This window comes from Anser cygnoides, chromosome 2 (genome assembly GCF_040182565.1).
Source record: "Anser cygnoides isolate HZ-2024a breed goose chromosome 2, Taihu_goose_T2T_genome, whole genome shotgun sequence".
NCBI lineage: Eukaryota > Metazoa > Chordata > Aves > Anseriformes > Anatidae > Anser > Anser cygnoides.
This window is the reverse complement of record NC_089874.1, coordinates 33,501,190-33,515,792: the sequence shown is the minus strand read 5'-3', so window position 1 is coordinate 33,515,792 and position 14,603 is coordinate 33,501,190. Positions and strand designations below refer to the sequence as shown.

At 49.4% G+C, this 14,603-nt stretch overlaps 1 long non-coding RNA gene across 1 annotated transcript; it reads right to left on the bottom strand.

Moving 5' to 3' along the window:
- Positions 1-1,065: 1,065 nt before the first annotated feature.
- Positions 1,066-5,004, bottom strand: LOC106030183 (uncharacterized). The gene is made up of 3 exons (XR_001203568.3): positions 3,312-5,004; positions 2,271-2,392; positions 1,066-1,947 (listed from the first exon to the last, which is right to left on the bottom strand). It is a non-coding gene; the product is annotated as an uncharacterized lncRNA (long non-coding RNA).
- Positions 5,005-14,603: the final 9,599 nt, after the last annotated feature.

Here is a 14,603-nt window from a genome sequence, read left to right as displayed (position 1 = left end):
TACAATATTGATAAATCTTGCAATTTTATTGTGAGTGTCATAATATTTGGTGTTTGTCCCAAGCTCCAGATCTGAGAACAAAATGCTCTTGCAAAAAGCTCATCTCTCATTAAAAAGGCATAACAACAAAACAAAATTCTACTGTGCAGTCTCACCAAAAAAATAAAAAAATAAAAAAGGCTTAGCATGAGTGCACTCCCCAAACTCATAAACCAGAAGGAAAATGCAAAATATTTAATTTGTATCATCTCATGAAAAGGCTGTGCAAAACTGGCAATGGTTTGTTTGCCTTCTGTTCTAAAGCCCAGGAAAATTTCTATACACAGTGATCTGGAGAAAACTTACTGGGATATTACCACTGGAAAATGAAATTTACAGGCCAGAGTTGACTTACTTTATGATGCTAACAGGGCTGTCTTTTCTGAGCAATGAGAAAAAGACAACAGCTAATTCAGCTACTTGTTGGTTCCCCCAGCAAACACAAGTAGAAAGATGTCCCATCTTTGGGTAGTCTAGTGACTGTCCTTCCTTTAAGTGACTGTCCTTCCTTTAAGTGACTGTCCTTTTGATTAAAAACTTACTTCTGGATATCAGATTCCAACACTATGGAGACAGAAGAGCAGAAACCTGTACACCTAAACAAAAAACACCAAATCAATTGCTGGCTCCAAAAAATGGGGGGCTAGATGAAGACAAGTACGTCACTCCACACAGCACAGAGACAAGTTTGGCTGGTGTGCGTAAAGAGAGGAAACAGAAGGCATCTGTTTCAGTTCCAGATCCAGACATACTGAGGAGGAAAGGAGGAGTTCATAATGCATGACTCTCTTCTTCAGCGTAGATTTCCTATTTCTGTTTTTGTTTTTTTTTTTTTTTTGAATTCTGCAATAGTGCCTGTGGACCTAAGCCTGTTTTTCTATCCATAAACAGCAAATACCAATAATGATTTTTATTTGATCTTTTTACGCAAGCTTGGACATCATTTTTGCAGTTGGTAATGCCACGTTAAAATCTTCCACAAGTACAATCTGATATGGTATATAGCCATGGTCCAGCAGTACTCATCGTTCTAGCACTTGCTAACAGTAAATTCCTTGGAGTTAGACTGGTGCATCTGCAGAAAATGTAACTCATTTATTTTTGATTAGAAAATCCTAAATGGATCAAGACCAACTTTGTTGAGAAACTGCTTCCTTTTTGCTGTCATTCTTCCGTGCCTATGATCAGCAGGTAAACATTAAGTAACACGCTTGAATCTAAGTAGGAGGTAACAGCATGACTGTGCAGCTGAGCTGTTCTTTCAGCAGCAGCCATGGATGCAAGCCAAATCAAAATCACCTGTAACCACAGGCTAACCGTCACCATAGGTGTGATAGGGAGCCTGAAGGCCTAACATCAGACTGTAGATTACCCTGGACAGCAGAGCTGGGTCTCACAATGCCTAAAGCCCTCTGAGCATTCTGAACTTTGTGATGCTTTCCCCAAATCTTGGGACTGTGAAATTTAAATTGCAAGTGAGAGAGCTGCATACCTAAAACAATTGCCACTGGTTGGGACTCTGAGTATTACCGCAGTAGCTCTTAATTGTTGTTATAAGAAAAGTAACATAAATCTACTATTGACTACTAGTCTGTTATTGGAAAAGAATAGTATTATTCACTCAATAAATGACTTGAAATTCTATTATATTTTTTGCTTTTGACCAATTTGCTAGATATTAAACCAATGAACTGGTGAGGGTATGTGTTGAAACTTTTTTTTTGTGTGTGTGTGGTAGCATATTCTTCCCAGCCTCTTCCCCTCCTCCCCCTTCCTTTCCCTCTCTCTTCTTCTCCATACAGACATATCTCAATAGATGTCATTTTTGAGCTTGCAAGGAATACATTAATTTACATCCCTTGTTTTCATCTTCATCCAGCACTCAGCAGTTGTAGCATAACTCCCAGCCTGTAAGAATAAATATTTTCTGCTTTACACTCATGTATAAATCTGCGATTTCCATGTCCATATGCCACACAACTATGTATAAATTATTGCTAACCACTTTAAATACAATTAAAATGCATTCTATTAACAAATGCAAGTTCAGAATGAACTAATTAGACATTAAAAAAAAAAAAAACACATAGGAGGATTGAATTTCCAAAGACCGTTTAAACTGCAAATTCTGCTATTCAAGCAGTGGGAAAACAATACAATTACATGCAAGAGCTTGTAGAGACTTGCTTAATGCATGATGAACACGCTGACCAAACACTCAGTCCTCCTACCTCTCTATCCCAGAAGTATCTGAAAGGAACAGGACAGCTGTAGTCTTCCTGATTTTGGGCCATCGCAGAGAATGGGATGACAGATGTTGAGCTATTCTTTCAGTGCAGGCGGGAACTCCTCTCTGTCAAACAAAGAAGATTGACAGTCTCAGAGCCCAGTTTATTTGTATAAAAAAGCCAGCTGCTTCTGTAACAGTTGCAGGCGGTATCCCTAGCATAGCAGAAAGTAGATGAATACATTAATAACTACGAACATGATGTTATCTGTTGAATGATTCTGTGGAAACAGTAATTCCACCAAAAAAAAAAAATAGCATAGACTTAATGTCAGTTTCCCCCACAGAGTGAAATGTGTCATTACTGCTGAACATACCAGGTTCCTAAATTTGTATTTAATGCCATCCTCAAGTTTTGTGTGATATCTTATTAGTACTTACTGCTATTGTACATGAAAACCTGACTGACTGCCTTCTATATAAAGAAATAATTTTAAACTTTTTGCCTAGAGGACAAGTTTTTTCAATGTAAACAGATTTCTAATTTACCAATGAATGGACTTTAACCACTTCAGAAAATCAATTTAGCTATTCAATATCTCTTTTATCTACTTTTAATATAGTGTGATACAAGGTGATATTTAAAGGGTACTTCTTCACAGCACCATCCAATTTTTCATTAGCCAAGAACGTCGAAGGAACAAATAGTTCACTCCATAAAATGCAGACGTCAATTTTGAATGGCGGTAGTTGAAAAATACCGAGTCAGCATACAGACGAATTATGTCCCAATTACGAACATTTAGCAGTCATTAAAACTGCAGATTCCTTTAATTGACGATCATCATACTGAAGCCTACATATTCAGATCCGAGCATGGGGAAGCATATGAAATAATTTTGCTATTATCTGTCAGCATAGGCTTTGCTTGTGTGGAAAAAGAAGGAAAGAAGGGAAGAAGGGAAGAAGAAGGGAAGAAAAGTAAGATTTGCGTGTTGACAATGACAATGTTAAGAACTCTTGTGCTCTGCAGTCAACATCGCACCAAGGCGGCGTGGGGGAGGAGGTACGGAAGGTAGGCCCGGGCTGTGTGTGCAGCTCTGGAACTAGGATTAACGCAGAGCCCCGGAGAAGCCCTGGTGCAGCCGGGAGCCCACGGAGCGGGGCGAGCCCCCAGCCCCACGCAGGGCGAGCGGCCTTTTCCAGCCTTTTGGGCTTTCCGCGCCTCCCGGAGGAGTCCTCGGCCCCGCGGGGGGACCCGGGGAGGGCCGCGTGTGCGCGGGGCGGGCCGGGACCCTCACCCCGCCCGCCCCAACCGCCCCTCGTCATCGGGACCAGACTCGGCCGGGGCTTGCGGCGGAGGCCCGGCCTCCCCCGCCCCACTCCCCGCTCCGCGGCCGCCTGTGAGGGCGCCGCTCCCGCCGAGAGGGCGGAGCGGGGCGGGAGCGGGCGGCGGGGGGCGGAGGGGGGCCGGCCGGGGAGGGCCGCGCTCGCCTCGGCCTTTTGTGCTGCGCCCTCCCCGCCTGTCAGCGCGGGGGGCGAGCGTGATTGAGAGGGAGGGTCGCGGCCGGCCGGTGGGGAGGGCGTGTGAGGGAGCTCCGGGAGCGGGCAGGGCGCCGAGGGGCGGCTGAGGGGCTCAGCCACCCTGAGGAGTGGCAGCATCAGCATCACGGCTGCCGCCCCGCAGACGGCCCGGGCCGGGCAGGTGTGAGGTTGCTGCTTCTGCACACGCTGCGCCACCTCCACCTTGGCCTGAGTGTCTATCTAACTGTTATTTTTTCCCCACCCAGTGACAACCCCGTCTCCCACTGTGGAAAAAAAAGTTATTTCACCTTTTTATGTGCCCTTTCTGTAAAACAGGCAACTTCAGTGAAGCCGGGCTGAGACTTTGCTCCGTGTCTGAAGAACGATTTTCCATCAGCACAATGAGCGGCCTTTCAGAGGAGCGACAAGTTTTACTGCCAGCCGCATCCGCCTTGCTGAGGGTCGCTGCGGCCTTTTATCTTGTAGCTCTTGTGCAGCGCAGTTGTTAGACAATTAGCTAAACATACCGGGAGCAATGGCATTGGCCTCTCCTTGTTCAGGCCTAAGTGCTCGGAGCCTGCCGGATCTAAGATGTCAGCCCATGTGTTCGTTTGGGAGCTGAGCGCCCGGGCTTTGCACCGCTCTGACCGCTTCTGCCATTTCCAGAGGCCGCACTGCGCCTGGTGTCCATCAGAGACCTCTTCCCCTTCACTGCTGGACCGATTATGGTTTTTTTTTTGTGTGTGTGTGTGTGTTGTTTTTTTTCCACTTAGTTATGACAGAAATGCTGGATCCAAAGTCATTCAGAGCTTAGTGCTGGTTTAAACGACACCTGTTTGTCCACGGTTGTCGGGTATACCCTGACACCCTCTTGACAGATACTGCAAGGAATAGGGCAGTGATCCCTATCCAAAAGGAGAGAAACAGCCCCATGTTTTGGATCTCGGTGGAGACAGACTCCTCTGAGAAATTTTCTGGGCATCACAAGCCAGCACGATTAAAAAAATAAATAAAAATGAACTTTTACCTGAACAGGCACAACATAATAGACAGTTTCACACGACAAATCAAGATCTTCTCCTGCTCGCTTCATGGCTCCTGAAATTTCCTTCCAGCTCCCAACAGGTCTATAGAGCTATTCTGCTCCTTCAGTTCACAGGTGTAAGGAGTGCAGAGATGTTTCTGTTCAGCAAGGACAAATTAGTGGAAAAATACATCCACTAGGACTGTGAGCAGTGAGCAAATTTTGGTTAAGGAGAACAGCACACATCGGTAAATATCCCGGAAAGATGCCCTCAGAGTAGTTAACGGGATGGGATAAAACTGCTTTATCAGCACCAGGTATGTTCCCCCCAGGCACAGTCCCAGTGGATACCTGTTCCCCACGTAACAGGTGAAGGGAAGCGAACCTGTTGATGGAAATATTGAATATTATACGTCTACACCACAGGGACTAGATCCAATGAACTCTCCGCACCGAGCTGGCACAGAGAAGTTGTGTCCCGTATTTGAAACCTTTTTAGGACTTGGCGGGCTCATGGTTTGTTCCTGAAGATGTGATCAGAGGTCTCCTCGTTAGATGGAAAGAAAAACCTGCCACGGATTAGGAGGCGTTGGCAGGCTTTCCTTCGGGACTACCGGGTTTACGCTGCGGAGGCAAGCGGGGAGAACATGCCAAGGTGGTCTGGATCCCTGGGGGAGAGGGGCATGATCCGTCCCGCCCCGTACAAAGCGACACAAGCCACGAGGGACAAAGAAACGCCGGGCTGCGGGCGGCAGGATCGGGCCCTCCGCCGGGGCAGAGCCGGCCGGGGGCAGCGGGGAAAATGTGTGCCTCTGCGGCTGCGGGGGGGCTGCGGACTCCCCCACCACCCGCACCTCTCTTCCGGCTTCTCCCCGGCCACTGAGAGCTTTGAGAATATATACGCACCGCTCGGCTTTGCAAAATCGCCTTTGAAGATGTTTACCCAAAGAGACGGCACTACGGCAGCACTTTATTGCAATATAATGCACTAGGGGAAAAAATAGAAGGGGCTCATTGTTGTGGCTGATAAACATAGGAAAAGCACATGCCTGACCTTTCATTTGTACAATTAGTTGTTCCAGGAGAAAGAAAACGAGTGGTAATTGTGCACATTCTCCTAGAGAATCAGCTGTGGATGCCCCTCCGCGCTCAGGGTAAAAGGCTGAGAAGTTTTCCCAAGGGCTTTTACTTTCCACTAGAGCAGGAAAAAGAAGAAAGGAAGATCTCCATATTTCAGGTTATTCTCTTCCCCTCCCCTTCCCACTCCCCAGTTCTCCCCCATTCTTTTTCCAAGTGAAAGAATATTGAACTAAAGTCCTATCTAAGCAACCTGCAACGTTTCCTTCAGTTAAGTAAAACGGACTTTTCCTCTCGCACTTTCAGTGCTATTTCGCACCTGTAGTAAGGAAATATTTGATAATGCTCAATCAAAACCCATTTCGGAGTTCAAGAGTCAGGCAAAACCAGCAGCTTAAGCCCGCGCTCCCGATTTGACTGCCGAATCACGTTGAGAGCAGTGGGTGGTCACGGTTACAAACAAGACTTCCCAGCCCCGGCACCGGTAGCCAAATCATGTGCTTGCATGCAGGCAGCGAGGGGCTCAGCTACTGCATCCTCACGCCCACCTCGATACCCTCGATACTGTGGGATTAGGGACCAGAGACATCGCCGCGCAGGGAGCGAGAGGGATGTGGTTCCCGAGGCTGGGGACCCACAGTGATGACAGTCCCCTGACCCCAGGGGGGCCAGAAGCCCTCCGGAGGCTGAAGTTTTGCCTCGTTCAGCCCCCCCTAAAGCCCCTTTGTCGGGCTGGTGAGCGATGCCACTGCGGCACTCATCCTGCCGGGGAGCCCCGGGGCTCAGCCCGCGGGGTGGATGGAGCCGGATCGGGCCCTTCCCGTGTCGCGGATCAGATCCCGCCCGGAGAGCGTGCCCGTCTTAAACGTCCCTCTTCTCGATAGCGATTTTTAATCTCTAAATCACAAAGGGACGCATTCTGTGTTCCTTAATAGAGCACGACGCCCGTTGACTTCTATCTCATTGACTTCAATGGGAGTTTCGCTCCATTAAGGACTGCAGAATTTGGCCTAAACTGACCGCAATAATTTTGCTGCCGGTAATGGAGCTTCAAAGCCGTCTCTAATTAGCCGGTGAGCAAGAATCGTTAAACACGCTGTACAATTCCTTGTGAGCTACGCGGGGCTGCGGAACAGCTGAGCGGTCCCGTTCAGACCTGGAGAGGCTCAGAAACCCTATTGGGATGTCACCGCAACTTTTGCGGAGTCTGCTCGGGGACGGGGTGTTAGACGAGCCCTTTCTGGTTTCATTTCTGCTGTGCTAGCGCAGGAGCAGGAGCAAAGAAAGCACTGAAAAGTTATGGAAGAGTTGATCACACGCTGAGATTTTTCCCCCTTGGAAGATGCTTGAAAACGACTCGTGGGTTCTGCAGCTTCTTCTATTTATCAAAGATCAGCCTAATTAGTTTTGTTTATCCATAACCCGGCTCACTCCTCACGAGTTATGCCGAATCCCACAGTGCTTCCGAGCTGTAGTTTGGGATGGGCTGACTTGCACTGCGGTCTGGCACCTTCATTCACGTCTAGATTTCTGCCCTGCAGCTGCCTCAGTCCAGGGGGTGGAAGGGGAACCGCGGCAGAAAATCGCAATCCGCTGGCGCTGAATTCGTGCAGTTTCATGGCACGACGCGCCTGCCGCTTGTGGACACACTCTCCTTCCCGAAATCCGCAGCTGTAGATCCAGCACCGCGCAGAAACACCTCGCAAAGATTGTAACTTAAAACCCTAATTCTTAGGTGCTTAAAAACGTTCATTGCAATCCCTGCAGACTGTCTATTACCTTGTAATTTGGAAAACAACATTTTTCCTCCTGAGATAAAATATTCAACCAACGAGAATCGTACGAAGGCTTTCTGTCCTTCGAGGCGAAATGCAGGAAGAAAAAATAAATGTGGTTGTTAGATAGCATCAACTTTTAAGGTAATCCCCTAAAATCTTCTCGAAGAACTAGCCCATATGAGAAGAGACAACGCCCGAAACCTCTAGGCATAGCCATATTTTTTTAAAAAACAAATCTGCTTGTAAGTTTTGGTCAGTATTCTAGGCAAAATATGCTCAACAGATGATAGTGGAGATGCAGCCAGAAAACAACTCCAGCTATTTAAACTGCCAAATGAGACATAAAGCCGCATTGTAAAAATCATCTGGAAAACAGGTTTTCCTATTGAAGTCGCTATGTGTTAATTACTGTGATCTGGAAGAGCTCTGTATCTAAACGCCTGGAAGCCGACTTTCACCCCGCATATGTAAATGAAGAAAGTGCTGAATCTAAGCCAGAGGGTTCATGTTCGGATTCATTTCCGTGCATGCCTAGACATTAATATGTGTTCATGTAGGGTTCGTACAGTACGAGGTGTTATTTCCTTATAAAGAAACACCAGGTCTCGCTTTCCATTCTCCTTACAAAATTATTCGCATTATTTATGCTACATTGAGCGATCTAATTTCTTCGTGATAGTCAGCTAATTGCTCTGGCAGGTAATTAGAAGCGGTTTACAACGCAAAGGGCTTTTGCGGTGCCCCTCGGATTATTAAGTTGCTCTGTAAATTATACCATATTTGCCGAAGAGAGGGAGGGGGAAGGGGCTAACGATCTTTTGAGAAGTTCTTCTCCTGCGATCAGAGCCGAAACACGTCCCCGTCCCCCCCCAGCACTTAAAAAAATGGGGGGAGGGGGCTTTGCCAGGGCTCGGAGTCGAATTATTCTAAAGCACGCGATCTGAAGCCCATTTTGTTCGTGCTCACTGGTCCAGAATAACTTGGCCATAATGGCCGGGAATGGGCCAGGTCTGCAGCAAGCTTCCTGCGCCGTGGCAGCATCCAGCAGGCATGTGGGAAAAGAATGGCTTAAATGGGGACATCTGTTCAGTGTTGCTCATCTCGCTCCTACAGCCAGGTCAGGTTAAGGGAATAACCTGCTCGCCACCTTGCCTCCTTCCCGCTGCTCTCCTGCCTCCCCTCCCTCTCCCATCAAGTTAATAAGGCTGCTGGGGTGGGGAAAGGGGGTGGGGGGAGCGGGGGGGCGACCAAATTGCTCTGCCATATAGGCAAATAACGACAGGGAAAGGTGGCAGCTACATTGTAAAAGGAACAGTAAATATATCAATATTAGGGTCTCTCGAGTCAAATCGCAGGAGAGCTGCACAACAAGAGAAGGCTGCGATGCACACTGAGTGCGTGAACCGGCACGGACAAAACCTTCCTGGCTGCTTACTCCGAAGGTACGTCTTGCTCGGAGCGCCAGGGATTCTTGCACTTCGTAAACGGCAGCAAGAAAAGATGTGTTGTTTATTTTCTCTTTGTAATTTTTCCCAGGTTGTCACTTCTCTGCACTTGGCAGAACACGTAAATAAATAAATAAGTACATACGTGGAAAGCTTTCCTTTTCCTCTGTGTTCTCTGCAGGCTGTGATTTTGGGTGCTGTAGGATTTGTATATACAAGTGTCTGGACAAACCACACATATGTATACACACACATACACAGGAAAGCATGTATATTTAGGTAGATATATACGTTTATATATAAGCAGCATGTATTTCGGGGCATGACCCGGCTTCAGGCAGCCTGTCAGCTGGGAACGTCCTGCCTTGCACACCGATTTTTCAAACGTTTACTGTATCTTGTCACCCGTTTGTAAAGCTTCTACAGTGATTTGAACACGTGTGGTTAAACCATCGGACCCAGAGCAGCTCCTAGATTATTTGTAATTAAACACAATTCCCAAAGTAACATTTATCTTCCCGAAACTGCGATTGCAATTGTCAACCGTCTGGAGGAGACGCGGGGTAATCTGGAAGCATTACCTCCTCTCCTAACGGAGCAGAATGAAAAGAAATCAATATCGCCGAGGAGAAGAATTTAGTAGTTTTTAACTGGAAGCGGTGCCCGGGAGAAAGTGATGTATAAGAGGAAAAAAAAAAAAAAAAAAAAAAAAAAAAGGCAGCTTAAACAAATCTATTCGAGGAAGGACCGAAGGACCGAAGCGGGGCTCCGCATCCGCGTTGCGCCCTGCGCCCAGCCCGGGGGGCTCGCTCATCCCCCCGGCGCCTCCCGGTACTTACATGACCGCCTAGGAACCGAGCACGGCGAGAAAATAGAGGGGCTGGGGGCGGGTGGAGGGGTGGGGAGGGGGGGTGGGAGATGAATAAAAAAAAAATAATAATACCGGGGGGAAGAAGGAGGAGATGCGGATCGCATCTAGGCGCACCCCGGCAGTGTAAATAGGGCGAGTGCGAAGGTGCTTCTTCCTCCCCGGGAGCGCACACACCGACATGTGCACGGCGGCTCCCCGGGCTTAATCTAATTACGGGGACGTTTCAGAAGCACGGCCAGCTTGCCTCGCGTTTATTTATTTATTTACTCGTGTTGACACAGGCCCAGACGAATAAATAAATAAGTGCCCGAACGCCTCGCGAGGTGAATCCCCTCCGGCGGCTGCCAGCGGGCAGGTCGGCGTGTGCCCTCGCCAAAAGGGGGCTCGGCGAGGAGCCCCGGGTTCTGCCGGGGGGAGCAGCCAGGCCTCGCATCTCTGCTCCGTGGCAGAGTTGGGACACGAGGGATGGGGAGCCGGGAGGGGTTTGCGTGTACCTGCCCCCGGCACTGTTGCATGGCTGGAGAAATTCACGTCGGAAAGCGATGGGGCGATGGATGCGGCACCCGCTCACACCCCTCTGCACCGGGTGCCCGGTCTCCCGTCGCAATGAAAGAAATGCCCCTGTCAGGCAGTGGGACGAACGTCCCAGGTAAAGCACAGCAACGCGGCGGTGGGAATGGACGCTAAATCGCGAAGCTCAGCATCACCATTGCTCGCTGGCCGCCCGGCAGCGCACGGGCTGCCTGGTGGCTGGTTTCTTTCATTTACGGGGTGTTCCCCTTTTTCCTCTCCCCGTCCAAGCCGAGCCCTGCTGCTCCTGGAGAGTTTGTTGTCACCCCTGGGCGAATCCCCCAGGTGACACCTTGCAGGTGCAGGGGACCCCGCCGGCCCCCACGTCCCCGGGGGGCGGCGGGCGCAGCGCAGCGGGGCTCCCGGGGGGAGCGGGCGGCTTCCAGGGCACGGAGCCGGGGGAGGGCGGGGGAAGACCCTCGCCCAGGGGGCTTTTCCCACGGGAGCGGGGCTGGGGGCCGCTCGGCATGCACCAGCCAAGGTTTCGTCCCGGCTGGGCGCTTGGAGGGCGGCGGTGGAAGGGGGAAAGCTTTAGGTACTCCCGGCTGTAACGGGGGTGCGCCTAAACCGGCGCAAGGGTGGCACAGACCCGCAGAGAGCACACCGCAAAGCCAGGGCACCAAATGCGCTCCCTCGCCCCTGTTGACATTCAACATACGGCGTGGGCAGCGGTCGGTTTAATCTTTCCGGCTGTGCCTTTTCAAACAGCCAGCGAGACCTCGGTTTCCCCCAAGAGCAACCTCTCTCCCAGCCCTCGAGAGCTGTGTGCAGGCAGACGACGACCCCTGGAAGAGGGCTCTATCCATCTCTCTGTCTGCTTGCCGGCCGCGGCGTGGAGGGCCGGGGATTTCTCCGAGGAAAGTCCCCCCCACCTACCCAACCACCCACCCCATAAAGGTTAGCGAAAGCTGTCGTCGTGGCTCAAGTTCTGAGATTGCTAATGTATATTGTAGACACAAGATGTTAGGTAGACTTGAGCAAGTTGTTCCCAGGATGTAAATTAGGTCCCAAAAGCTGTTGTCCAAATCGAAGAAACAGAGAAATTAATCTGGGAGACTATCCATCATAGCCTGTAATAAAGGGAGCGACATGGATGAGACAGATGATATGATTAAGGAGCTGTGGTCGTTTTAATTAACTTTTTGCTGTCCTGTAATGATCAAACTGGTCAACAGACCCGGTCAATAAGCATGTTAATATCAAACAAATAAAACCAGGGATGATTAAAAACCTCCTGGTTTATTAAATTTGAAATTCAAATGAAATTTATGCTGCAGATGCATACAGAATGCTAATAGATTTTAGCTTTATTGAGAGTGGATCCCACAGGTTTTCAAGAAACAGCACGAACATTTATCTACTCCCGTACATTAAACTTCAAATGGGGGAAAAAAAAAAAGTTTTAATTAATTTCGGGAAAACCTCTCCTTGTTGGCTCCCCCCCCCCCCCCCCCCCCAAACCTGCATATTATATTGATGTACTGCACCCTTAAGTGCAGTGGTCAATAACGCAAATGCAAACAAAATTGTAAGCTTCCTTAAATCCTTTGCCCAGCAGGCAATGTATACAAAGGGGGAAGGTTACAGATGCTTCCGTGGTGAATTCTGAAAAGATCAGCTCACCGCTCTCAAAGTTCAGGAGCTGCTGTTTTTCCAGTTTCAGTGAAACTATCAGAGTAGCAGGAGGATGCCACTGACAGTACTTTTGTGCTTTCTGTTCAGTTCTGATGTATTTGCTCTTTTTCTCCCTCTCTTTCGAGCTCCCTTGTAAGGACTCCTACGACTATTTTTACAACGAGTTTTTCACCATTTCCAACACCGTGCTTTTAAAGGAAAAGCGCGCTGAAAATTAGAAACCTTTAGCCCCAAATGAAAAGAGCCAGGGCGAGCACCGAAACAAGCAAACGCGAAAAAAAGGATCAAGAAAGGACACGTTTCCTCTGGCCAGACGTGTGCAGACAAAATACGGATCCGAAAGGAAGACCCACCCGGCGAGGCTCTTCTAAAAAGATATATCACTGCCGCCTTCCCCTTGCCTGGTGGATGGCAAGGTCTCTGGGACTTTCTGGGGCTGAAAGGAATGCGTGTCGATCTTTTTACGCAACCTGGCACACCACAAAATGCGATTTTCTGTTCCTCTAAAATAGAAGGCTCCCGACGCCTGTTTTGCTCTTACGCTTTCTGATCTATGTCTTAATAGTTACTCCCCACCTCCAGCAGATAAAGGAAGTGGAGATAAAAAGTTAATAAGCATTCATACAAGGGAGTATCTCTGGGAAATGTTCTTCCCCTCTTTGCGGGTGATAGTATTGATTAAATTAAACCCGAAATTTAAACAAGTGTGCATTAGGTCTGTAAAATGAATATCATTATAGAAGGAGACCAAAGCAATGAAGTTAATTCTTTTTTATTTGTTAAACGGAGTTCCCTCCTTCCCCCACCCCTTCCTCCTTCTGGGCTGGCCTGTCACGCCTTCTCAACAGGCTAAAATCATTCAGAGCAGCTCGCGGAGAGAAACGCGACATTTATGGTAACCGTCAGCCTTCAGAGAAAGAAAGCAGTTCATTAATTTACTCCCCTCTTGCTTCGAAGTATGATAATGTCCCTTACCCCCTTGATCAATAGATATGATGTACAGTCAATATCCCCACCGCACGGAAACGGGGCGAGGGGAAGGGAGAACGGCCCTTGGCAGCCCAAATCCGAGGGGTGAGAGCACCTGAGTTATGGGGACCGGTGGGCAGCGAGGCGGGGGTTATTCCCCGGGGCCGGCCTCGGGGAATAAATTGCTCGGGGAGGCACCGGGAACGGGGAGGGAGGACGGGGCGAAACGGTGACAACGTCGCTGAGAAGATGACGGGGAAAGGCATCAGGACCCGGCCAGCCCGGTTGTGTGCGGAGGGGCGGCCGGGACTGGGTGAGAACGGCACCGGGACGGGAAGGACCGGGAGGCACGGCACGGGAAGCGGCCGGCCCCCACCCCGCGAGGGGGCTGCGCCGTGCCGCGACCGAGCCGTGCCGGGGCTGAGCCGTGCCGAGCCGTGCCGGGTCCAAGCCGTGCCGTGCCGTGCCGTGCCGAGCCGAGCCGTGCCGTGCCGTGCCGAGCCGTGCCGTGCCGAGCCGTGCCGTGCCGTGCCGTGCCGTGCCGAGCCGTGCCGTGCCGTGCTCGACGGCGCCGCTGACCTCACGCGGTCACGTCGGCGAGCGGCGCGGCGGGGCCGGGGATTGGCTGGCGGCGGCTCAGCGGCACTTCAAAGGCGGCGAGGGAGCTACAATTGTGGTGGAATGGGCGGAACTGATCATTGTATTGCACACCTCTAAAAAAAACACTGCCTCCGATTTATCAATATAAAAAAGATCCTCTGAGAGGAGGGCACTTTTGTGTGATGGCAACTTCACTTCTAGGGGTGAGTCTAAGGTTTTTTTTTCTCTTGCTGGTTTAATTAGTTTCTTTTTAGTGGCGATTGGAGGGGGTTAAAATAACCCCTGTCTTGACCGGGGCTATCAGTCTCCTCTATTGAGCCTTTTTTCTTTTTTCCTTTTTTTTTTTTTTTAACTTAAGTACAAGCGAGTTTAGGAGAAAAGAAAGAGCGAGCGGGGGAAAAGGGGGCAGAGTCACTTTTCAGCGAGCAGGAAAAGGTTTTGAAGGGCATTTGTAGAGACAACCTACAGCGCCTGGGCTGTGCTGCTCCTGTGCCCCCGGAGAAGTGGCCTTTCTTCTTTCCATGTGACTGCTGGAAGGGGAAAAAAAAAAAAAAAGCAGTCCTTTTTTTTTTTCTGTGCAATTTCTAATTTGCAACAGATTTGTGGCTTTTTATTTCCCTTTAAAATAGCACAGCCCGCCGTGTGCAGCAGGTACGTTGAACTCGTGCATCCATCCATGTGTGCATACGCGAAATTGATGTCTGTATTTAATTACCTTCGGTACGCGAGCGAGGCTCTTTGAGGAAGCCTTTTCATTTGTTTTTTTTTCTTTCCGTTTTTGGAAGGGAGCACTTTGCTAAGCCTGCAATTCTCTGTTTAACAATTGCCCGCGGAGCGGGGACCG